The sequence below is a fragment of the Schistocerca americana genome, chromosome 11, assembly GCF_021461395.2.
Source record: "Schistocerca americana isolate TAMUIC-IGC-003095 chromosome 11, iqSchAmer2.1, whole genome shotgun sequence".
Taxonomy (NCBI): domain Eukaryota; kingdom Metazoa; phylum Arthropoda; class Insecta; order Orthoptera; family Acrididae; genus Schistocerca; species Schistocerca americana.
In genome coordinates, this window is record NC_060129.1 from 32,113,783 (window position 1) to 32,140,139 (window position 26,357).

A 26,357-nucleotide genomic window follows, 5' to 3' on the forward strand; every position below is an offset into this window, starting at 1 on the left:
GTTAAGTTTTCATATATAATATTTACTTCCTAACAGTTTTTGCTGTTTTTCTGAGGGCACCAGTTTCAATTTTAGCAGCTTTATATTTCTGACAAGTACGATTATAAATTTCACTGATGTGCACCAGACACTTCGTGGGTTACGTGGCTGGATACGTGTTCTGTAGAGCACTTCGACTTCTCCCATAGTAAAGCCAGTTACATGTGAAATCACTCAAGAACTTCGCTCTTGTTTTTGAAAGGAAACTATATTTTTTGCCAGCATTATTGCATAATCTGTCATCAATGAACAAACTATAATAATTATGAAAGACTAAACTCGAAACTTCGTCATTTTTTGTATTACCTTTTCAACATATAGCAAATTTAAAATATAAGGCATAAATGGCTTGTCCTCTGGGCCCAAAATTTTTTCACATTTGCTGGTGGTCAGCGTTAAGTCTTGAATGTGAATATAATGCTCCATGATTTAAGAAAATCATCACACATTCTGACATGCATGATCATCTTACATAAAAGGAAATTTACTTCAAAAGTAATGCCTCTGAAACCAACATTCGAGATATTTCACCACGTCATGTAGAAATGTAATCAGTTGTGACTTCACTCATCAAAATGTGCCCAGGAATCAGATATATTGAAAGTTCATTGTTAGAAAATATTGTAGAATCTTTAACAGCGCTGTCGGCAGATGCCTGTGTGTGCATTTATTCTGTTTATGTGAATGGCTCATTTTCTTTGCAACGAAAGATTTATTTTGGTGATATTCCCTCTTTTGCGTTTTATTGCTGCAGTATTATTCTGCAGTGGCGAGCTAAACTAATTTTTTTTATTAGTGTATCAGTTCTTAGCAATCAAAATTACAAAAATTTAACTGAAAAACAAAATTACAAAATTCCTACAATTCTGAAAAATTCCTTATCCGGATCTGAACAGATCCGAGTCCTTTTTGTGTGGCTATATTAAAGACAAGGTGTACAACAGTAATCCCAAACCACTGCTGAGCTGAAAAGCGACATTCAGGTGGTCATCGACGACAATGATGTTCTGACACTTCAGTGGGTATAGCAGAATTTTGCTATTTGGCTGAGCCACATCATCGGCAATGATGGCAGGCATATCGAACATGTCATAACCTAAATCTCAATATCTGTGGTGAAGTTTACATGTTGAATAAAGTGTGTGAACGCTGTAGTTTGTAACTAATTTACGATTTTTTGATATAGTTCAATAATTATCACCTTGTATGTTTGCTAAGTTACAGACTGGGTCCTGGGCTACATATCCCTCACTGCTACCTGTGTTTTGACTAAGTAATTCAATTACATATGTTGGTGTGGCTTTCTGCCCAAGTTGAAAGTGAGGTTATCACTTCCTTTGCCATAAGGCATAATAAGTTGAAATCACTGTTAATGTTTGTCATCCTTAACACACAGTATCACTCCTTCACTCTCTCATTCTTTCATGGAAACAATTTTTGGTCAAGAGAAAATTTGAGGGACCACTGATTGAAGCTTTCCGCTTTTGGTGAGGTTTGTTTACTGGAGAGTGTATATCATCCATGTACACACACTTTAGAACCATTTACTCTAAATGTCTGATTATATATATTTATTTTGTGATTGATCAAAATGTTTGCAGATAATCACTTTATCGGTTAGTAGTATTAACTGCTCACAATGTTACACATTGTTTCAATGAATTAAAAATTGTAGTTTAATAATAAAACAATGAAATGGGTTTTCATCCAATTTTCCAAGTCGGCAGGTTAATGTGTAATATCATATCCTACTGAATTCTGTACTCTGTCTTCAAAAAATATATGCCTGTCTGGTACCCATGTAGGTACATTTCTTATACACCGGCTGTCAGATAGGACAAGTTACACAGCATAGAGGTCTAGTGAATCCCTTTTAGATATTGCTCAGAAGACTAACTTTCATGATCTACAGATGGCAAGTGCTGACTATCTACTTGAGTGTCCTCTGAACACAACTAATAAGACTAATAAGACCATTACAAACTTAATTTATCACGCACTGCTCAAACGTAACATTGACACACAGGTGGTCAGTGCATTCTGGCAATCATAGTGTACATAATAGAGTGATACCTTTTGAACCCCGGCAGAAAGTCAATCAGTACTTTCTTGGATCTTTGACACAGGTAAACCACATGCTGACCAAACTTTCAACATGATGATGTTTACAGCTGGTAAGATACAAATTATGATAACTATAGAGTTATGTACAGTCCTAGCCACGTTTGATGATACTACAATACATTAATACATGTTCCACAGATCCTGAATATGTCACTCTGCAATGTGGAACTTGTGAGTTTAACATTAGGTTTCTTTACACAATGTATTCTTTTTTTTCCAATTACTATTTCAATTTAAAAATTTATCTTCTGAGTAGACGATGTCCTCATTCATAAATACTTTTGATTTGTTTTTAGAAGCTGGTTGGCTATCTGTCTGACTGTTAATGCTACCTGATAGACGAACAAAGATTTTTCTGGCAGCGCAGTTCATCTCTTTCTGTGGCAAAGTCAGATTTAGCCACTGCTCTTTGCTACTATCTTTGAACTGTGATTCTTGTATTGTGAACCTCCCTAGTTCCTTAAACAAGTGTCTGCAATGTGATCTTCAGTGCTTCCCGACTATTATTCTGATTACAGGCTTTTGTGCAATGAATACTTTTTCTCTAAATGATGTGACCCTAAAACTTCATGGTATATGAAAGCAGTGAATGGAAATATGCATTATAAGTTAATTTACTGATATGTTTGTCACCAAAGTTTGCAATAACCCTAATGGCGTAAGATGCTGAACTGATATGTTTCATAAGCTCATGATGTGCTTCTTCAAATTAATTTTTTATCAATGCACACACCCAGAAATTTCAAATACTCTGCTTAGCAACAGATTCCTGTTCTAAATCTATACTTATCAATGGTATTCTGCCATTTACTGCACAGAACAGTGTACATTGTGTTTTCTCAAAACCATCTGTAGACAACCAATTAATTTACTGAAAGACATAATTCAGAGTTTCCTCAGCTAATTCATATATCTTTGGTGTGATTACTGCATCATCAGAAAAAGAACTAGCTTTGCATCTTCATGACTGTAGAGTGCCAGGTCATTAACAGATATTAAGAAAAATATGAGGAACAAACGTGAACACTGTGGGACACCATTCTTCATACCTCCTCAGAGGATGTAGTGTTATCAAAGCAACATTACCATTTCCGCTCATTCACATGACCGCAATGCAGCCATACCTGGATCGACACTAATAGACCAAAAGATTTACTGACCTTAAAAGAAAAGCAATACTACACAATAAAAAAAAAAAGATTCAGAAATGAAAGGAGAATGGTAGTGTTCCTCCCTGCCTCAATGCTGTGTTGGGTCCATCAGCATGATCGTAGGTTCTGGAGATAAACTGATACAAAATGATTGACATTAAAGTAATGAGGAGATGCAGATACTTATGGATAATTTGGCTATATAAGCACACGTTTTTAATGCTACGTACCTTTTAATATTAAGTTACAATGGCTGGTGCGTATTAACAAAAGCTTTGTACATAACAGGCAATACTTCATACTAATGTCCTCTCGATGGACCCTGTTAGTAATTAATTACATAAAACTACATGTTCTCTGATTGAAAAGACAATTAGGACATTTACGGAGTATTTTACACAAATTTTAAAATTTTTGCAGAACACAGCAAGTCTGCCTTTCATGGAATAATAACAGTAAAAGGTGAATCGCTCAAGGCTTCATTTGTCTTGAAATAACAGAATTCTTTTTTTATATCATTAATCGATTAGTGTACTTAGAGATTTACGACCGCCGGGTGAGAGTGGCAAAGATAAAGAATAATAGATTCTGCCACTGCTATTTGACGGTTAATTTCTTTTACATTACAATTGTTTGATAGCTTTAGGCCATCAGGCGTTTACCATTGAGCGTATACTAATGCTTGTAGGGCAAATATTACTAATATTACAAGGACTGCAAACTTTAGCACACTATCTCTACTGTTAAAATCAACCTTCTACATTCTTCCACTTAAATATGATTTAAACCGTTTGTGCATGTCCTGCTCACAACAGGCTTTTAGTACTCTGTTGGAAGTGCCATCAATTCCATGTGTGCTTCTACATTGAGTGAATTAATTATTTTCCTAATTTCAGTTCGAGAGGTGGTTTGAATTTCAATTTTATGAAATTGCATAGGTATTCCTTCCTCCATGTACAACCTTGTATTTCCTAATGAACAGCTGTATCCTAATTTCCCTACAACATTAAAAAAAATTATTATACAATTACTTCTGATTTTTGTTAAACTTTTCATTGAGTTTGATAGGAATAAAATCTTTCTGTGATTTCCACTGTCGTGTTTCCTTTCTAGCAATATCCCAAATTTTTTTCATTTTATCATCAGAGGTGCTAATCCGAGACATGGTGCACACACTTCTTGGCTTTTTAATAACTTTTCCTAATACAGTGCAACAGTTTTTTGTAATATTTGGCTCTTACTCGATAATTACTCCTGGCTGTAAAATAAATTTCGATTTTCTGTTTACAACATATTATCTGTTTAATAAGTCACAGCTTTTTAGATTGTTTCTTACAATTACGATTTGACGTTTCCTTTGGGAAATTATTTTCACATTAAATTTGAAATTAGCATCAGCTTCCCTGTAGATTTCATCCCATTCTGTTTCTAGCTGTACAATTGTTAAATTGAATGCACTATTTTGGAGGACTATTTTGCATTACTTGTATGGAACTATGTTATATAGTATACCTAGATGTGCATCCTGATCATAAGGATCATTCTCAAAAGGGGTAAGTATTTGACTAAATTTATATTCAGTCTGTAAAGTATCTTTCTTAGTGCTGCTTTCCTGTATGCAGCAAAATCTATAACTGACATCAAATTGAAAGAACCAAGAAATACTCCAATGTAGTTCTATCTGATTTCTTCAGAATATCTACATTGGAAACCCCGCAAACTATAATTTGCTTGTCTGACTGGCAGATGGCACAATAAAGATTCAAAGTATTTCAGAAATCGTTGGAAGTATCTGACTGGGGACCTATACACAGCTAGAATTATAAAGGTTCCATTTAGTTTAAGCTCACAGGCACATGCATCTGCATGTTGCTCTAAGCAATATGTTTTTTAGTTTATGAATTTTTCATACTATCTTTAATTTTAACGTATGAAGTCCCCTCTACTTGCCCACTCCCATCCCTCTTGCCCCTCTGCTCGACACCTTTTCTCCACTGCATTTCTTCCCCCACCCCTTCCCCTCAATGGTACCTCATCCAACTTCTCTGCACTAAGAGGCAGTCTCACAATCTTGTGCTTCATTTCTGGTGCTAAGCTGTTCAGTTCATATCGATTATAAATATGGCAATGACACCTAATCACCTCCAATATCGCCACCTTGGTATATCAGCATTAAATAGAGTTACTCTTCCCTTCCAGCTAATGTGCAATTTCCTCCTACTTTGTTCTTGAATTAGAAAATTTCCCCTTTATTCTGTAAATTTAACTGGCATTGTCACCAATCAGAGCGCCCTCATTGAATTGTCTCAATAAAGGTAAACACAAGGATTCAAATACGTCACTGTTGAGTTCTTCATGATAGTCATTGATTTTTGGGCATGTTCAGATCATTCTGCATGACAGACAGTGTGTGTGTTTCCTCTGCCATACAGTACTTTCTACCCATCATTTCTTTTTGAAGCTTGTCACATTTTGTTTATTGCACTATTTTGTTTGAGCCACATCTGATCAAAATAAATAATACGGAAACGGTTATTTCTTTTCCTGATGCTGTGAATTTATTTCAGAAGTAGCAACATTTAATACAGTATCGGATCCTCCATCAGAGACCATCTTTCATCTTTGCATTTGCTGAATGTGTATGCCAAAGGTTTCAGAACTCTTCCTCTCAATAATTAGCCCCCTGTGAAAGGTATCTTACAATTAAAAACATTACCTTCATTTTGTCTTGTAGGTTACTCGCCATGGTCATGAATTTTCAATATAATACAATGAAGAATATCTTTCTAGAGATCTTCCAAATCCGTTTCCATACACAGGTTTCCATCCACTGCACTTATGTATATATTCTCAGTAAAGTTCATGGTCAAACACCAGATACTTATGTTGTTGAAGTCTGCAGAGCTGATAAGATTCAGTCTCTTTTTGCTTTGTCTTTAAGGTCATGAAGAAATTCGTTTACCTTATGTAAAATACTCTTTTCTGGCTCTGTGTGTTTTGGAATCAAATCATCTTAAATCAGAAATAAAAACGGCAATATTAATAAATGGAAATCACTGCTCTCTTAGCAAACATATGCCACTGTCCAGTGAGCACAAGTAAAAGATGGATAGTGAGTGTCAAATTGTCTGCAAAGCCATGGCAACAGCAGCATGAATTAACCACAGCATTACCGTATGAACTTGTCTGTCTATTTCGAAGGCACCTGTTGTGGAAATGACACTGTGGCAGAAGTATGAGCTTAGAGACATGCACCAAGCAAAATATGCCCAAGAGTGCTTGTTGGCATTCAAAAAATGGAGGGAAGATGAAAGCTGTGAAAACTGGCATAACCCTCACAACCACTACTTGTTGCTCCTTGATGTAGAAAAGCAGAAACTTTATGCAAGGAAGCAATCTTGTTTCCTTTCACAACTTACATGTGACAAGTTTTTTCCAAGTCCTGTACACATCTTAGTGAAGTGAGAGATGATGTAGGATCATGGTGCAAGGGCTTAAGAAGGCAGCATCCGGATGTCATAATGGGTGGAACAGGAACTAGTATTGACATGAATCAGACCTATAGTATTGAGTATGACCTGCTACAAATAGGAACTGCAACAAATCTTACAAATGCAGGCTTGGTGCCTGCTTTCATGGGATTACATTTGCCCCAATTGAACGGCATTGTCAGGATGACCACGCGCGCAGGGTGGGGGGGGGGGGGCGGGCGGGGCGGCTGCGGGCGCGGGCTGTGGGGGGGGAGGGGGGCAGGCGGGCGCGCGCGATCGGTCGGGCGGGGGCTGTAGGGGGGCAGGCGGGCGCGCGCGATCGGTCGGGCGGGGGCTGTAGGGGGGCAGGCGGGCGCGCGCGATCGGTCGGGCGGGGGCTGTAGGGGGGCAGGCGGGCGCGCGCGATCGGTCGGGCGGGGGCTGTAGGGGGGGAGGCGGGGGCTGTAGGGGGGGGAGGCAGGGGCTGTAGGGGGGAGGCGGGGGCGGGGCAGGGGGCGGGGCAGGGGGCGGGGCAGGGGGCGGGGCAGGGGGCGGGGCAGGGGGCGGGGCAGGGGGCGGGGCAGGGGGCGGGGCAGGGGGCGGGGCAGGGGGCGGGGCAGGGGGCGGGGCAGGGGGCGGGGCAGGGGGCGGGCGGGCGGGGGCAGAGGGGCGGGCGGGCGGGCGGGGGCAGAGGGGCGGGCGGGCGGGCGGGGGCAGAGGGGCGGGCGGGGGCAGAGGGGCGGGCGGGGGCAGAGGGGCGGGCGGGGGCAGAGGGGCGGGCGGGCGGGCGGGGGCAGAGGGGCGGGCGGGCGGGCGGGGGCAGAGGGGCGGGCGGGCGGGCGGGCGGGCGGGGGCAGAGGGGCGGGCGGGCGGGCGGGCGGGGGCAGAGGGGCGGGCGGGCGGGCGGGCGGGGGCAGAGGGGCGGGCGGGCGGGCGGGCGGGGGCAGAGGGGCGGGCGGGCGGGCGGGCGGGGGCAGAGGGGCGGGCGGGCGGGCGGGCGGGGGCAGAGGGGCGGGCGGGCGGGGGCAGAGGGGCGGGCGGGCGGGCGGGCGGGGGCAGAGGGGCGGGCGGGCGGGCGGGGGCAGAGGGGCGGGCGGGCGGGCGGGGGCAGAGGGGGGGCGGGCGGGGGCAGAGGGGGGCGGGGGCAGAGGGGGGGCGGGCGGGGGGGCGGGCGGGGGCAGGGGGGCGGGCGGGGGCTGCATATTCGTATTGTAATTCCTATGTATTTAGTTGAGCTCACAGCTTTTAGGTTTGTATTATTTATCGTGTGAACGAAATTTAGCACATTCCTTTCAGTACTCATGTGGTTGACTTCATACTTTTCATTAATTAATGTCAATTGCTATTTTTCACATCTTACAGATATCTTTCTCACTTCATAATTCGTTTTGATCATCTGATGACTTTACAATAACGTAAATGACTGCCTAATCTAAGAGGGCTGCTCAGATTGTCTCCTACATCGTATTTTGTACATCAGGGACAAGACAGGGCCTATAACACACACTTGGGAAACGTCAGATATTACTTGAATTACTTTCTATCAGTTATTACGAACTGTGACCTTTCTGGCACAAAATCACGAATCAGTGCACACTACTAGGATGATACTCCAGGGGCACACAATGTAATTGGAAGTCACTTGTGAGGAATTGAGTCAAAAGCCTTCTGAAAAAAAAAAAATGGAATCAATCTAATGTCATCTGTCCATATGAGTTATTACCTTGCGAGAATAAAGAGCTTGTTGTATTTCACAAGAATTATGTTTTCCGAATATGTGTTGGCTATTTGTCAACAAATGACATCTTCCAGGTAATTCATAATGTTCAAACAGATTATGTTTTCCAGTATCCTACTGCAAAGCGATGTTACTGGAACGGGTCTGCGTTTCATCGGATTACTCCCATTTCCTTTCTTGGGTTCTGGAGTAATTTGCGCAACTTTCCTGTCTTCGCGTACCAATCTTTCTGCAGATGAAGAGTTGTATATGACTTAAGTATCGATCTATTGCATCAGCATATTCTAAAAGGAACCTGAATGGTGTACAATTTGGACCAGAGGCATTGCCTTTCTTAAGATGCTCCACTGCATTTAGGATACCAACGCCCGAAGTTACAGACAGTTATTCTTGATTAGAATTCAAAATGGTTCAAATGGCTCTGAGTACTATGGGACTCAACTGCTGAGGTCATTAGTCCCCTAGAACTTAGAACTAGTTGTATGTATTCACGGTGTATTTGGATAGTATTAATCCAAATATACAATTTACTACGGAGGAAGAGAGAAATGGACAACTAAATTTTTTGGATGTATCAGTAATTAAACGGGCAGATTGCAGTCTAGGGCATAAAGTGTATAAAAGAGAAAAACACACACACACACACACACACACACACACACACACACACACACACACAAAAACACACACCGACCATTACCTCCATAAGGATTCGAACCATCATCCCAGGCAGAAGAGAGGCGTCATTAAAACACTGGTGGACACAACTAATAATATCTGTCAGCCAGTTTACTTGCAAGATGATCTAAATCATTTGCGAACGGTTGTTAAGAAAAATGGATACGCTGACAACGAGATAGATCAAGCACTTCATCCCAGAAGAAAAGCGTGTGACAACATTCAGCAAGAACAACTGTCAGCTGGAAGAGTTTTTCTTCCATTCATTTGCAATATTACGGACAGTATTGGGAAAGTTCTGGCAAAGTTTCAAGTTATAACAATCTTTAGACCCACGAAAACGATTAGTGAGTGTAAACGGAAGCTTTCACGGCCCTTGTCACAGTCAAAAATTCTTCTGGGGTTAAGGCCGCATTGTCAACTATAAAATTCTGACGTTTCAGCGGCTGTTGCAAGACGCCTTCCTCAGGGTGTCTGAGGAAGGTGTCTTGCAACAGTCGCCGAAACGTCGGAATTTTATAGTTGACAATGCGGCCTCAAATCCGGAAGAATTTTAGTGACCAAGTTTTAGTGTTTAAGATCGGCGAAAGATGCACTACACCTCTTAGCAACTCCTGAGGTGTATAAAATTCCGTGTGGCTGTGTGAAGGTTTATATTGGAACAACGATAAGAGTGTTAATACCCGCTAAACCGAACACAAAAGGCAGTTTCGACTGGAATATACCGACAGATCAGTTGTAGCAGAACATGTTTTTAAAGATGTCGACGATGAAATAAAATTTAATGAGAAAAACGTGCTAGCCAGGACATCGATTATTATGCACATATGTATAGGGAAGCTATAGAGATTCAGGAACACCACAATGATTTCAGCACAAAAGGGGACGGCTTAAAGTTAGGCAGGATATGGCAGTCAACTTTGCACCAACGATGTGACGAACTATTACATTAAATCGAGAATAATGACGTTAGTCAGAGACAGACTTACAGTCGGCCCCACGTGACTTACGCTGGTGCCCTCTATATAAACGGGAAATCCATGGCCTGGCAGCCATCGTTGACTCACCTCCAAAGATGTTGCCCGCAGTTGGCAACGAATTACAGATAGACTATAGCCTCTCAGCCTGGAACTTTTAATTGATTGCTATCTGTACTACCTCACAGGAATATCTACTTAAGTTTCATTACAAGGTAAACTACTTCGAACAGCAATGAACATTACACCAACTGAATTTCATCCATTCTTTGTGAACATGGTTAGGTCTCTTGAAAAATTTCAGCTGAACTTATTTCAATACCTACAAGGATTTGAGATTCAGTGCTTTTTGCTACCGCTTTGAGCTCTGTTCCTTTTATAATGCAGCTACCACAATTTACAACTACAATACTTATTGTGGTTGTATCTACCCTCCTTGGGTGTTCTACTTCAGCCTTTGAAACTGAAGCCCTTTCTGCACTTACCTGAGACCCTCTCACCTAGAAAAGCCCAGTCTCCTCTACACATCCCCTATACTCGTGGAACTGCTTTCTTTGCGTAGTTTACTCCTGACCCATTTAGCAGAACCTGTAAATCCACCACCTTTTGGCGCAGGTTGAGGAATCTGCAACCTACCCAGTTGCAGAACTGTCTGGGACTCTGATTCAGACCTTCACTCTACTCTGTACGAAATAACCACGTTCAGTTTAGCCCATGATGGTGAACTCCACCTTCATCTCTCAGGCAAGAATGGCAGTCTTTATTAGCTAGGCGCTGAAACCAGACAGAACCTATTTCATTTCAATGTGACACATGTAAGTTGCGTTTCATAAGAAATGCGACCCAATTCATAAAAAAATCATTTATTTAATATATTCGTACAAATAAAAAATTTTCAAAATAGCACCCTCTTGCGTCAATACACTTCTGGAGGCGGTGTTTCCATGCCTGGAAGGCATCCTGGAATTTCTTTAGAGCTGATGTAACATGGGCCTGGATGCTTTCAATCGTGTCCCAGTGTTTTCCTTTCATGACTTCTTTTAACCAAGGAAACAAAGAAAGTCAGCAGGAGCCAGGTCAGGACTGTAGGGAGGCTGAGGTACCAATGGGGTCTTGGTCCTGGCAAGCAAATCTTTTAAAATGAAGGCACTGTGACTGTGTGTTGTCGTGGTGAACTTTTCCACTTATTCTTGCTGTCGCTTCGGCAGCACGAGACCCTCCTTTTCAGTCTTTTGAGCACTTCCAAGTAGAAAACTGAGTTCACTGTAGTCCCAGTAGGTAGGAATTCGTGGTGGACAATGCCCCTGACGTCCAAGAAGGCAATGTGCATGGTTTTGATCCTGGACTTGCTCATGCATGCCTTCTTGGGATGGAGCGACGATGGGGTGTGCCACTCTGAACTCTGCCTTTTTGTCTCAGGGACGTACTCAAAAATCCACGACTCTTTAGCAGTGATAACTGATTTTAAAAAATGAGGATCATTTTCACACATTTCCAACATTTCTTGGCAGCGTGCTTGTATTCTTCAGTCAACACTTTTGGGACAAGTTTGGCACACATCTTTCTCATGTTCATATCTTCGGTCACAATGCGGAAAAAGGTTCTTTTTGACATGTTTAAAGTTTGTGCTATCAATTGAAGGCTCAGCTGTTAGTCAGAGTTCAAACAATCGCGCACAAGCGTCACATTTTCGTCGACTCATGCGGTTGATGGCCATTCACTGCGAGGTTCGTCAGTGATCTCCTCTCGGCCCTCCATAAACGACTTGTGTCATCGGAAAAGTTGCGATTTGGACAAGCAATCATCCCCAAAGTCATGCTGAACTAATGGAAACATTTTGGTGGCGGACTTCCTAAGTTTAACGTAAAATTTGATAGCGTACCATTCCTGTACAGAATGATCCATTGTGCCGAGTTACATAAACTCAAAACGGGGTTGACAGAAACGCACGTCCTGACTCTCCGGCAGCTTGCAACCGAATGAGACAAAGAGCATTTTGAAACTAACACCCCCATCCACTTAGCCCAGCAGGTTACAACACACTGTGGTGTACCATTGTGTTAGAAAGACATTGGTCTCATTACTCATGGAACGCAATCTGTATTGTTACCACCAACGTGAGTCACCACTTAGAGCTGGCTATGCCATGGTTTTCATGGCATTCAGAATCTGTAAAGACTCCAACCAGTACGCACACAGAATGCACATTGGATTCCTTCCCCTCCTATGCAGTCTTATCTCTAAATGGCGCCATTACACACCTAACATCGGAGATTCTAAGTACCAGTAATACTACCCTCTGCGAATGCTCAGTCTTGCACACTGAGAGGCTTCCTTTGGAACATGGCACACGACTTCATCTGGCTCATGGATTCCATCAGCCATAGACAGCTCCCAAATCTGTTCATCAGACGAACAGAGCAGGCTCTTCGATCAGCAACATGGAAATTCTTCCACTGCCTCCCACACGCTTGAATGACTTTCCACTCAACCACAAGTGAGAGGTCAATCTCAGTGTGGACAGTACCCAATATGACTGCAGCAGTGGACCAATTGGTGTACAACACTGCCTGGAGCTGTGAGCGAAGAATCAACTTGATTCACATCTGAACACAGAAATTACTATATCTGTCCATACCAGAATTGGTATGGTAGATACACAGACATATGCGAAAAATAGGAGTTGAAGGTAAGGAGCATTGACAAAATTTAATATAAGTCGCTTCTTATGGAAACATGTGTCAGCCCACAGTACTCTGATGTGCTACTGCTGCTACTATGAGAGCTACCACTGGATTGGGCGATCTAAGTGCTGCAAGTAACACAAAACGAATGATTCAATGCAGACAGTGGTTCTATGCACTACACAGTTACTAAAGCGTATAAATGTGCCTGATAAATACACAAATGTGCACAAAATACAGGGTTTGAAGCTAAATAATAACAACAATATTACAATTATAACTATAATGATAGTAGATGTCACGAAAATATACTTACATCAATTGATAAATAATTTGCTCTCTTGTGACAAACAACAAATGATAAGGATGTCAAGTCATGCATCAGAAGTCCCTGTTGTGAGCCAGTTTAAGTATTAATGCTGACCCTGATGAACAGATAAAATGAGCAAATAAGCTTCTCACTAACACTATGTGCTTTCCTTGCGGGAAAGGTGAAGTCGTTGTAGCAGCAGGCATCTGGTGTCAACATAATGCTGTTCAACCAAACCTACTGTTTGAATACCAGTGGGTGTACGCATGTTAGTGTCAGTGTAATATCGAAAAGGGAGTTCTAATAAGTGGTATTACTTGAAAACCACCAATTTAGTGCTGACAAAGTAATATTCCCCCCCCCCCCCCCAATGAACCATGGACCTTGCCGTTGGTGGGGAGGCTTGTGTGCCTCAGCGGTACAGATAGCCATACCATAGGTGCAACCACAACAGAGGGTTATCTGTTGAGAGGTCAGACAAACGTGTGGTTCTGAAGAGGGGCAGCAGCCTTTTCAGTAATTGCAGTCTGAATGATTGACTGATCAGGCCTTGTAACATTAACCAAAATGGCATTGCTATGCTGGCACTGTGAATGGCTGAAAGCAAGGGGAAACTACAGTTGTAATTTTTCCTGAGGGCATGCAGCTTTACTGTATGGTTAAATGATGATGGCGTCGACTTGAGTAAAATATTTCGGAGGTAAAATAGTGCCCATTCGGATTTCTGGGAGGGGACTATTCAGGAGGACATTGTTATCAGGAGAAACAAGACTGGCGTTCCACATATTGGAGTGTGAAATGTTGTGCAGGTACGTTAGGTAATTTAAAAAGGGAAATGGATAGGTTAAAGCTAGATATAGTGGGAACTAGTGAAGTTCCGTGGCATGAGGAACAAGGTTTTAGGTCAGGTGAACAAAGGGTTATAAATACAAAATCAAATAGGGGTAATGCAGGAGTAGGTTTAATAACGAATAAACAATAGCATCGTGGGTAAGTTACTACAAACAGCATAGTGAACACGTTGTTGTAGCCAAAATAGACACGAAACCCACACCTTCCACAGTAGTACAAGTTTACATGCTAACTAGCTCCGCAGATGAAGAGATTGAAGGAATGTATGATGAGATAAAAAAAATTATTCAGATAGTGAAGGGAGACGAAAATTAAATAGGCGTGGAGGACTGGAACTCGATAATAGGAAAACGAAGAGAAGGAAATGTAGTAGGTGAATATGGAATGGGGAAAAGGAATGAAAGAGGAAGCCACCTGGTAGAATTTTGCACAGAGCATAACTTAATCATAGCTAACACGTGGTTTAAGAGTCATGAAAGAAGGTTGTATACTTGGAAGAGGCCTGGAGACTCTGGAAGCTTTCCGATTGATCATGTAATGGTAAGACAGAGATTTTGGAACTAGATTTTAAATTGTAAGACATTTCCAGGGGCAGATGTTGACTCTGACCAAAATCTATTGGTTATGAACTGTAGATTAAAACTGAAGAAGCTGCAAAAAGGTGGGAATTTAAGGAGATGGGACCTGGATAAACTGACTAAACCAGAGGTTGTACAGAGTTTCAGGGAGAGCATAAGGGAACAATTGACAGGAATGGGGGAAAGAAATACAGTAGAAGAAGAATGGGTAGATTTGAGAGATGGAATAGTGAAGGCAGCAGAGGATCAAGTAGGTAAAGAGGTGAGGGCTAGTAGAAATCTTTGGGTAACAGAAGAGATATTGAATTTAACTGATGAAAGGAGAAAATATAAAAATGTTGTAAATGATGCAGGAAAGAAGGAATACAAATGTCTCAAAAATGAAATCGACAGGAAGTGCAAAATGGCTAAGCATGGATGGCTAAAATACAAATATAACAATGTAGACGCATATATCACTAGGCGTAAGATAGATACTGCCTACAGGAAAATTAAAGAGACCTTTGGAGAAAAGAGAACCACTTGTATGAATATCAAGAGCTCAGATGGAAACCGAGTTCTAAGCAAAGAAGGGAAAGCAGAAAGGTGGAAGGAATATACAGAGGGTCTATATAAGGGCGATGTACTTGACAATATTATGGAAATGGAAGTGGATGCAGATGAAGATGAAATGGGAGATATGATACTGTGTTAAGAGTTTGATTGAGCACTGACAGATTTAAGTCGGAACAAGGCCCCAGGAGTAGACAAAATTCCATTAGAACTACTGATAGCCTTGGGAGAGCCAGCCCTGACAAAACTGTACCATCTGGTGAGCAAGATGTATGAGACAGATGAAATACCCTCAAACCACTCTAAGAATATTATAGTTCCAATCTCAAAGAAAGCAAGTGTTGATGACGTGTGTGAAAATTACCAAACCGTCAGTTTAATAAGTCACAGCTGCAAAATACGAACACGAATTCCTTACAGACCAACGGAAAAACTGGTGGATGCCGACCTCAGGGAAAATGAATTTGGATTCCATTAATATGTTGGAACACGTGACGCAATACTGACCCTACGACTTATCTTCGAAGACACATTAAGGAAAGGCATTTGTAGACTTAGAGAAAGCTTTTGACAATGTTGACTGGAATACTTTCTTTCAAATTCTGAAGGTGGCAGGGGTCAAATACATGGAGCAAAAGTCCATTTACAATTTGTACAGAAACCAGATTGCAGTTTTAAGAGTCGAGGGGCGTGAAAGGGAAGCAGTGGTTGGGAAGGGAGTGAGACAGCAAGCAGTAAAGGAAACTAAAGAAAAATTTGAAATAGGAATTAAAATCTATGGTGAAGAAATAAAAACTTTGAGGTGACTGTAATTTTGTCAGAAACAGCAAAGAACCTGGAAGAGCAGTTGAACGGAACACACGGTGTCTTAAAAGGAGGCTATAAGACGAACAACAAAAGCAAAACGAGGATAATGGAATGTAGTCTAATTAAATCAGGCGATTCTGAGGGTTGAAATTAAAATTTAAAACAGTCTTGATCGCAATCTTGTTAAAATATTTTTTTATTGGGGTATTTGTATGGAGTGTAGCTATGTATGGTTGTGAAACGTGGATGATAATTAGTTAGGACAAGAAAAGAATAGAAGCTTTCGAATTGTGGTGCTACAGGAGGTCGAAGATTACATACGTAGAATGCTACAGGAGAAGGTTGACAATTAAATGGGTAGATCATGTAACTAATGAGGAGGTACTGAATAGAATTGGGGAGAAGAGAAATTTGTGGCACAACTTGTCTAAGAGAAGGGATCGGTTGGTAGGACATATTCTGAAGCATCAAGGGATCACCAATTTAGTACTGGAGGGCAGTATGGAGGGAAAAAATCTTAGAGGGAGACCAAAAGATGAGTACACTAAGCAGATTCAGAAGGATGTAGGTTGCAGTAGTAACTTGGAAATGATGAAGCTTGCACAGAATAGAGTAGCATGGAGAGCAGCATCAAACCACTCTGGGCTGAAGACAACAACAACAATAACAACAACAACGATATTCTCCTCGGATTAATGACATTGAGCATGCAGTGTGTCAACGCAGATTTCAGCCTTGTTCCACAGAAAAGTTTGCTCTCCCCTGATGTTCCCTGATGTTACAAAGTGATCATACCATCTCTGTAGGGGATTCAGTCGGTACAGTTAAAATATTTAACAGAGGGAGCACAGATCTACAGGAGCTGATTTTTAACATTTAATGAAATGCAGTACAGGATGAGCTAGAGTGTTGGCAAAGATGGCAGTCACATATTCTCCAATTCTACGACACACTGTGCAGTAATTTACTGTCGATAGCTTGCCAAACTCTCCACTCATTAGAAACTGCCATAGCTCTACTCCATGATGCATTCTGTGCACTGAGGTAAGTGTCAATGTATTATTCAACATTACCAGATGTGGGCACTGAATTATGATCGTATTTAAGTTTGTTTATATGCCCAGCTGTAACTAATACTTTATAAAACCCCTCCATTTCAATGTAAATAAACAGTTACCACCATGACCAAGTGGACGAAAGAAACAGTCTCACCCCAAGGGTCTTTAAATGACTGGTCCTGCAATGATGAAGGTATAAACAAGAAGAACGAGACGAATGGATCATTACTTCCTGATATTAGAAATGCTTTGGTTATTGGGGCTTCATGCTGTGGAAAATAATCAAATTTTTACACTGTTGACATATCCTGTGGGAGTCCACTTAGAGCATGTACATATTTTTCAAAAATACTGTTTCAGTTAAAATATCAGCTACTGCAGGAGATTTTGCACGGAATTGAGGGACTAACAGGCAGTGATATTCACCACCTGAAAAAGTAAAACAAAACAGCACATTCTTATTTGGCAACATCTCTGTGGGAAATCAGGATATGTGCAGATATTTCTGCTTTGCTCACCACATGCAAGTCAATATATTTTATTTCAGTGAGACATACTTAAGCATCCAAAAGCTGTTGGTCTGGAATGCACCAACCTTGTAACTTTCGAACAGGCAATCTGAATTAAAGCGTATTTTTGAAGCACATCTAGGAACAGAAATGTTACTCAATGAATTCGTTATATGTAAGGATTGCTGGATTAACTCTCAGCATAGCTTGCTGGTTACAGATAAAACTAGTAAATTGAATGAGAGTCAATAGAAACGGAACTTTATCTAGATTCTTCAAAAAGGCAATGCACCAAAACGCACATGTGTCAGTATATTGTACACTATGTACAAATTTGCAGATGTGTTGCACATTCATTAAGAGGACGCAAAGCACGTGCATTTGACAAAAAAATGGAGGCAATCAACACTAAATTAATGGAACTGAAGGTCTTGTTAAGAGAGGTGTTATGAATTTGAGGTGTTGAATGTTCATATACAGAAATATGAACTGTGTGTCAACGAGAAAATTAAAGGAGTCAGTATAAAACTAATGTATGTGTGAAATATCGATGTGATAGCTAAGGCACTTCATGCCCGTCACCACCAATTGTCTCAAAGTGTACACAAGTTGTAAACTGTCTCAAAAATGGTGTAATTCAAAAATGGTTCAAATGGTTCTGAGCCCTATGGGACTCAACATCTGAGGTCATCAGTGCCCTAAAACATAGAACTACACTCCTGGAAATTGAAATAAGAACACCGTAAATTCATTGTCCCAGGAAGGGGAAGCTTTATTGACACATTCCTGGGGTCAGATACATCACATGATCACACTGACAGAACCACAGGCACAATGTCGGCACCAGTACAGTGTATATCCACCTTTCGCAGCAATGCAGGCTGCTATTCTCCCATGGAGACGATCGTAGAGATGCTGGATGTAGTCCTGTGGAACGGCTTGCCATGCCATTTCCACCTGGCGCCTCAGTTGGACCAGCGTTCGTGCTGGACGTGCAGACCGCGTGAGACGACGCTTCATCCAGTCCCAAACATGCTCAATGGGGGACAGATCCGGAGATCTTGCTGGCCAGGGTAGTTGACTTACACCTTCTAGGGCACGTTGGGTGGCACGGGATACATGCGGACGTGCATTGTCCTGTTGGAACAGCAAGTTCCCTTGCCGGTCTAGGAATGGTAGAACGATGGGTTCGACGACGGTTTGGATGTACCGTACACTATTCAGTGGCCCCTCGACGATCACCAGTGGTGTACGGCCAGTGTAGGAGATCGCTCCCCACACCATGATGCCGGGTGTTGGCCCTGTGTGCCTCGGTCGTATGCAGTCCTGATTGTGGCGCTCACCTGCACGGCGCCAAACACGCATACGACCATCATTGGGACCAAGGCAGAAGCGACTCTCATCGCTGAAGACGACACGTCTCCATTCGACCCTCCATTCACGCCTGTCGCGACACCACTGGAGGCGGGCTGCACGATGTTGGGGCGTGAGCGGAAGACGGCCTAACGGTGTGCGGGACCGTAGCCCAGCTTCATGGAGACGGTTGCGAATGGTCCTCGCCGATACCCCAGGAGCAACAGTGTCCCTAATTTGCTGGGAAGTGGCGGTGCGGTCCCCTACGGCACTGCGTAGGATCCTACGGTCTTGGCGTGCATCCGTGCGTCGCTGCGGTCCGGTCCCAGGTCGACGGGAACGTGCACCTTCCGCTGACCACTGGCGACAACATCGATGTACTGTGGAGACCTCACGCCCCACGTGTTGAGCAATTCGGTGGTACATCCACCCGGCCTCCCGCATGCCCACTATATGCCATCGCTCAAAGTCCGTCAGCTGCACATACGGTTCACGTCCACGCTGTCGCGGCATGCTACCAGTGTTAAAGACTGCGATGGAGCTCCGTATGCCACGGCAAACTGGCCGACACTGACGGCGGCGGTGCACAAATGCTGCGCAGCTAGCGCCATTCGACGGCCAACACCGCGGTTCCTGGTGTGTCCGCTGTGCCGTGCGTGTGATCATTGCTTGTACAGCCCTCTCGCAGTGTCCGGAGCAAGTATGGTGGGTCTGACACACCGGTGTCAATGTGTTCTTTTTTCCATTTCCAGGAGTGTACTTACACCCAACCAACCTAAGGACATCACAAACATTCATGGCGAAGGCAGGATTCGAACCTGTGACTGTAGCGGTCGCACAGTTCCAGACTGAAACACCTAGAACCGCTCGGCCACAACAGCCAGCAATGGCTTAGTTTACACCAACATGTTGATGAGAAAGTATAATGTTAAAAACTGGAAATTTGACCGAAGTTACTTTGGTGAAAGTAAGGTCAACTGCAACAAGACCATTATCTCTCAGTAATATTTAAGCCAGTAACTGACAGGCTGAAAGAGCTCTCATGTACTATGGATAGAATCAGAAATAGGAGGAGGAGGAGGAGGAGGAGGCATGCTGAGTTAAGACAGAACATATGGGGTCATCAGGGCGAAACCATATTTCTTAGGTAAGCACACAATATGTTTAACCACGAAGGCAGTAAGAATTGTTAACAAGGAATTTGAAAGATTGCCTAGGCTGTTACAGTTAATAATTTTGAAAATGGCGAATGTTAAAAATATACCCTGTAACTATAAAAACACGTGGTGCAATATTAAGCATGACCAACGCATGTAAAACCCCGAAAGGATGAATGGATGTCTCATAGAGCGACAAATACAGGACTGTAACTACAGCAGCAGTAGCAGCTCCACATAGTGTAGGTAAAAGTCGAAGTTCAGCAAGAAAGACTAAACAATCTGCCTCTGAAGTATATAAATTACGGTAACTAAATGAAATCATAGCTCAATTATGACTGTTTACAGCTTCAGTTAGGCAAGAGATTGCAGATTACATGAACAAAATGTTATTGATCTTACCTGAGTTTAGAAAAATACGCATCGTCGAGTAATTGCGAAGAGAGTAGTTCACGAGCTTTACAGACCTGCATGCAGAATATATCTGATAATACGAGGAATGGATTATGCATGGCAGGCTGATCTCTTAGATACACAGGACTGCTTACAATCAAATAATGGTTTCAACTACATTCTCACAGTCACAGGCACACACGGTCACAGGCACAGAGGATTCTGAATAATTGTTGCACACAGGACTAAATCGACTGCCCAACCGACTTGACGCATATGATGGAAGTGAATTTTACAACAGGCATTTCAAAGCAGAATTGGAACAATGTGGGATAAATCACTATTCAACATTCTCTCATTTGGAAACTATTATTGCCAAATGGTTGAACTGGATAATTAGAAACCGAATGTAGAAGCAATTTAATCTTCAACGTACGTGCAAATGCCTGAACATACAGCCACAAATCATTTCAAGTATAATCACATTATTCACCACAGAATTAAAAACAAACCTATTGATGTTACAAACGAATTATGGGAACGCTTCGAACCCAATATGTTCCTCATACAGCAGGTCATAAGATGTTGAGGGAACAGGGCATTGATGAAATGGCTTAGTTTCTCATCAAAGCACTACAGCTGGGTGAACACTTGCATTTTGCTATGTAATACGAAAAGCAAAGCTCAAACCATGCAGTAGTGTGATATGAGTGCTAGGAAACGTATCAACAAAGTTGGAGGTGGTATTCTCAAGAATCTGCGATCAGAAGTTTGTATATCTGGATACAGTTTCTGCGGAGTTGGAACAAAATTGAAATAGCACCTAGCTTATGGTGATAAGGGCTTTGATGCTTTGGACAATGTACGCAAAGAGCACATGATCGCCTACACTACAAACAAAGATCACCATATTGCAGACCAAATATTCATTGATGAGGTTGTGCAGGTATGTCAAGAGATGGATATTCATGTAGGACAACCTATGTCTGCATATGTGGTTGATAAGGCGATGTTTGCTCGAACTTAAATTGGGTACTGGACTAACCTTCAAGCAAATACTGAATGCAGCTCACTGCATACTAAACAACAAGAAAAACCTATGTGATGTTTAAAAAATTCGTGACAGCGGCAAAACGAGCCTAGAGGCAGAAAGAAGGAAGGAAACGATGTGTTAAAAGGCATAGGTTGCTACCAATACCAAAGAGATCTGGTGGACCAATTCTGTTTATGATACCTCCATTTGCTGGGCTGTCAGCCACTGGTTTCATTAGCTAGGAGACCTGATATATTTCAAGCAGTACAGAACATCCAAAAATGCGAAAAGTAATTACAAGCACCTAAAAGGCATAATATGACCATGGAGGCCATTGCTATGGGTAAAGGCTTATATTTACAATACAGGAAATAACTTTGGTTGTACATTTAAGAAACAGCCCACAGCAGTGGTACTGGAAAGAAGGATTAAAAACATAGATCTGCTTAAACTCGTCAGAAAATTTAAAATCGACATAAAAACAAGCAGTATGCAAGTTTCCACATCATTTGAGGCTGCAATGTAATTACGTACACTCTAATGCTAATTGGTCTAAATTGAAAGCAAACTACTTTCCTCCAATAGATGAGCATGGAGTAGTGATGTACAGAATCAACTGGTCTGGAAACACACATAAGCATAGCTAACGTCACTGAATTAATTATGAATTGTGTCTAGGGAATGGGGAAGTTGTGGCAATACTCCTGGCTCTTGCCACATTGTCAATTCATATGTACACTTGAAACGTTTTGCTGAGGGATTTGAGGTACATGTAAACGTTAATATGTTTAAATCAGAGATAAAAACGAAACACATTGCGGACTTCAGTCACAAATATTCAATAGGATGGTTACTACATTTCTCAAAGGGTCAAGTGATGGTGTATAATACTGATAAAATTTTTGAGTTATCAACTGGTGGCCATACTGTCAGTAAGTATAATTCGCATAGAGCATAATATTGCGACGAATTTCGTACCTTGATGACAGGTTAGTCCATACTACTTATCCATTTTTTCCTACAGTGGGTCCTGCTTATAAAAGTGAAGAAAATGAAGTCCACAATGAACATGGGCTGCTACACGAAGCCAAGGAGGTGAAGGGTTCACAACCATCACGAATGTGGCAGATACCGTGAAGTTAGGCTGCCAAAGCAAAAGCCAAAAGTGAACTCTGGGATGTAACAGAAGAATGGCATGTCCCATACTGGCAGGCAAGGGAGTCTTCAAATATGAGGTAATAGGATGAGTGGCCACACGTGAGAGAGATACAACATGCCTATCCACTGAGGAGGACATCATGCCAGTATGACTAGTAGTTCAGCATCTTCTGCACAGACACTCAACTGGGCTAGTGAAAAAGCCACCAGTGGCGAAACGTATTCCATGGTAGTGGAGTGTGTTAAGACACCATATGATGGACAGAGGTGCAGAGGAATAAACTAAACACCAATAGTCTAGTTATGAATGGACATGGGATAAAGAAAACGGAGCAGGGTAGTCTCATCAGCTCACCTGGAAGTACCACTTAGGAGATGCAAGACACTGAGGAACTAGGTACTATGTAGAGCCAAGTAAGAATACATGGGAGGACCAAGGAAGTTTCGTATTAGACATGAGCCCCAGGAATTTTCTAGTTTCAGCAAGTGGAAGAACAAAAGGCGCAAGATGTAGGATGGTTTAAGAAACTCATTTCACCGAGAAATGAGATAAGTTGATGTAGAACTGCAACAGATCGTAAAATCCTTGACAAAAAGGGAGGTGAGATGGCTGGTGGGAGAATCGATAATATGGTTAATGGGGATAGCAAAGACAATGATACTCAGATAAATGTGTCCGACAAAGCCAAACCATATAAACAGATGTATATGGATGATGGTTCAAAATGTGGAGAGCACATCTCCACAAGCGAATCACATTCCTGCACACCTCAGTCCACCAGGGACCAGGACATGCTACAGTAAACTTGAAGTGCACGGTATGGAACAGTCTGCAACGGAAAAATAACGTTCAGAAGATTCCTTACTTGGTCATCACAGCTATGTGAAGGTCGTGAGGGAGGAGTAAAGCCTCCAGTCGGCCTCAGAAACCTACCAACTGGGTTTGCACTCAGGTGGGGTAGAAGTCGGAAAATGGATAGCACACAGAAAGTGATCACTTGAGTATGTGTCAGAGGGAGTGGGCCATTCAAGATGACAGGTGAGCTGGACAGTGCAGAACGAGAGGACGAAATGGTAATAAATGTGAATGGAATCTGAAAGAAACATGGGTGCTCCAGTGCTAAGAGGGATGATTCAGAAGGTCAGCTAAGAGGTAACCTCTTGGACAGGTTCTCCGGGAGCCTCAAAGCGGATGGTGGGAACTGAAGTCACCAAGTAGCAAAAAGGAGTGAAGGAGCTGACCAATGAGCTGGAGTAAGTCTGACTTGGTAACAGCAAATAACAGAGGGGTGTAGATGTTACAAAGAGAAAAGGTGAAATGAAGGAGGAAAAAGGAGACTGCAACAGCTACCCAACGAGTGTTCAGTGAGATGGATGACCAGCATGGCTCCATGAGGTGGAATGCAGTCCTCGGGGGAAAGGTCACAGAGTCCCAGAACGAAATATGAGAGGTCAAAGGGGTTGTGAGGACAATTTTTTTCTTGGAAGCAGAAAACAAGCGAACACTGCAATTCCAAGAGCAGCTGTAATTCCTCCTTGTTGGATCAAGTACCACAAATGTTCCATTGGAGAAGAGTCATAATGGGGATTGGGGAGGAGGGAACAAATGAAGGTTAGTCACCTTGCGGTTGCTGAGTACCAGCCTTCAAAAATTCACTGCTACAGGGACAGAGGTTGGAGAATCCTGTTCATGAGATCTACAAACATTTTGTCATTCTCCTTGGGTCAGCCTTTGAATTCCATGGCAGAAAATCAGTAGGCAGTGGGCACCAGCAAAATGGAGGTCAGCTGGGTGAGGGTATATGTGCCAACAGCACTGAAGGGGATCTCTAAGTCAGGGAAGGAGAAAACTGTTCATTTTTGTTTGATTTCATAGAACTTTCTAGTTGGCAGATGAAGACTAGGTTTTTAGCTGTAGAAAGTATTTGCGGGAGTATTGCTTTTGTCCTTCCAGCCTGATAGTTCTGTAGCAAGCAATTTCGTCATCAGGGGCAAGGATTTGATGGCTTGTTGTGCAGCCGCAGGAGGAGAAGGAGATGCTACTGTGACCTGAGTGATTTCACTACTGCAATACTGAACTTGAAGTTGCAAGTCTGGGTGGGCATATTCTCCATTATTCATGGCATAGCAAAAATGATACTGTAAATGCCAGATGGTAAAATGCAAGGATCTTGACTACCAAACAACTGTGAGTGACAAGGTGGAGTTTGATGTCCTTCACTCAGATCTCCTGGATGGCTCACTCATTAAGACACATGGGACATTCATGGGATTACAACTGATACAGCAGAGAGGAGGCAAACAGCTGCCCTAATGAGCATCTCTGCCAAGAGTAACACATTTGGCCATGTTTTGACAGGATATGTGTTTTATTATAATGTTGAACTCATTTTGTTTGTAATGTATGGTTGGACCATGATGACTTCGTAGCCTGCCTTAATCTTTGAGGCAAACACTACTTGAGCAAATGGTAGAAAAAGAGTGCATGTGGGCTTTAAGTTTGCATCCATCTTTTTCATTACTCAATGGGGCACAGTGATGCTATGATTAGAGGGAAGTGTGGATTTCTCCCTCGGTGAGGTCATCTAGCATCAGAATGTAAAGAACACCATGTGAAGAATTCAGTGAACGATAGTCCTCAACACAAACAGGATAACTCTGGAGGAGTGATTCTGTAAGCAATTGTAGGGCCTGAAAATCACAATATGTCTTCAGAAGCAAAGTTGTATTACATAAATGACAAAAGAATTTCACAGGGCCTGCAACTACAACAACACCTTTCAGAATAATGCAAGCATGAACCGTAGCAAAGGACTGACCACCTCCGGTACGTGATACCATGAGGAACTGATGTACAGCTGGTATGGCTTTGAAATCTTTAGCCTCATTCTGTTTATGTTTAGTAGACACACTCTAAGACGTTGATTGAGCCACTGCAAAAAATCCCCATGATTGCCAACATCTGCAATGGCATGCTCCTTCCAATTGGGTGCCCCCTCAGAGGGGGATTCACACACCGTAAATGACTGTTCACACTTCCCGAACTCCTGACAGAGGGACCAACTGGCATTTGGGAAAAAACAGTCACCCCTCTCTGGGCCTGGCCTGTATCAGAGGGTATGTGTGAACCCTACTGTTGACCCAGAGCTAGGAATTATGCATTACCTTGTCACCTGTAATGTGTCTAATGAAAGAGCCAGCCTTCAGGAACACACCAGGATGATGGAGGAACAAAGAGAATGAGGATTTACCAGTTAAGTCTTCACAACCTTACTGAAACTGGCACCAGCTACTCACAATTCTTCTTGATCATGGCCCATAAACTGTCACCACTACAAGCTTGTGTGTTTCCTGAGCACCACTGTGGCACAGCATTGAAAGAGTTGTCCAACACTATATTCATTCATCTGAAAGGCTGGGAATCAGCTCCAATTTTTTGATTTATAGCCACTCACCCTTTCTTGTTCTACTGCAGTATGACATTAGCTTGTGGCTATCAAGATGAATTTGTTGAATGTCAGTGATTTTCAAGTGATGTTCTAGATTAAGCACAATACAGCTGCTGATATACCACCTGAACATTTGTCTTCCTGTACAGATATTAGACATGTGCTCTATTTATTTAGGAACAGTCACATAATGGTTGTTGCACAGAACAGCATTACTGACCATACTGCCTTGTAATGTTGGTGCTTATTGGTAATTCTAAATAATTAAAGTAGTGTATTTTATTTCT

At 42.3% G+C, this 26,357-nt stretch overlaps 1 protein-coding gene across 6 annotated transcripts in view; it reads right to left on the reverse strand.

The window, feature by feature from the left end:
- The window catches only part of LOC124553586 (zinc finger protein 708-like), an 89,102-nt gene that overhangs the window by 7,492 nt on the left and 55,253 nt on the right, over positions 1–26,357 (reverse strand). The window lies entirely within an intron of this gene.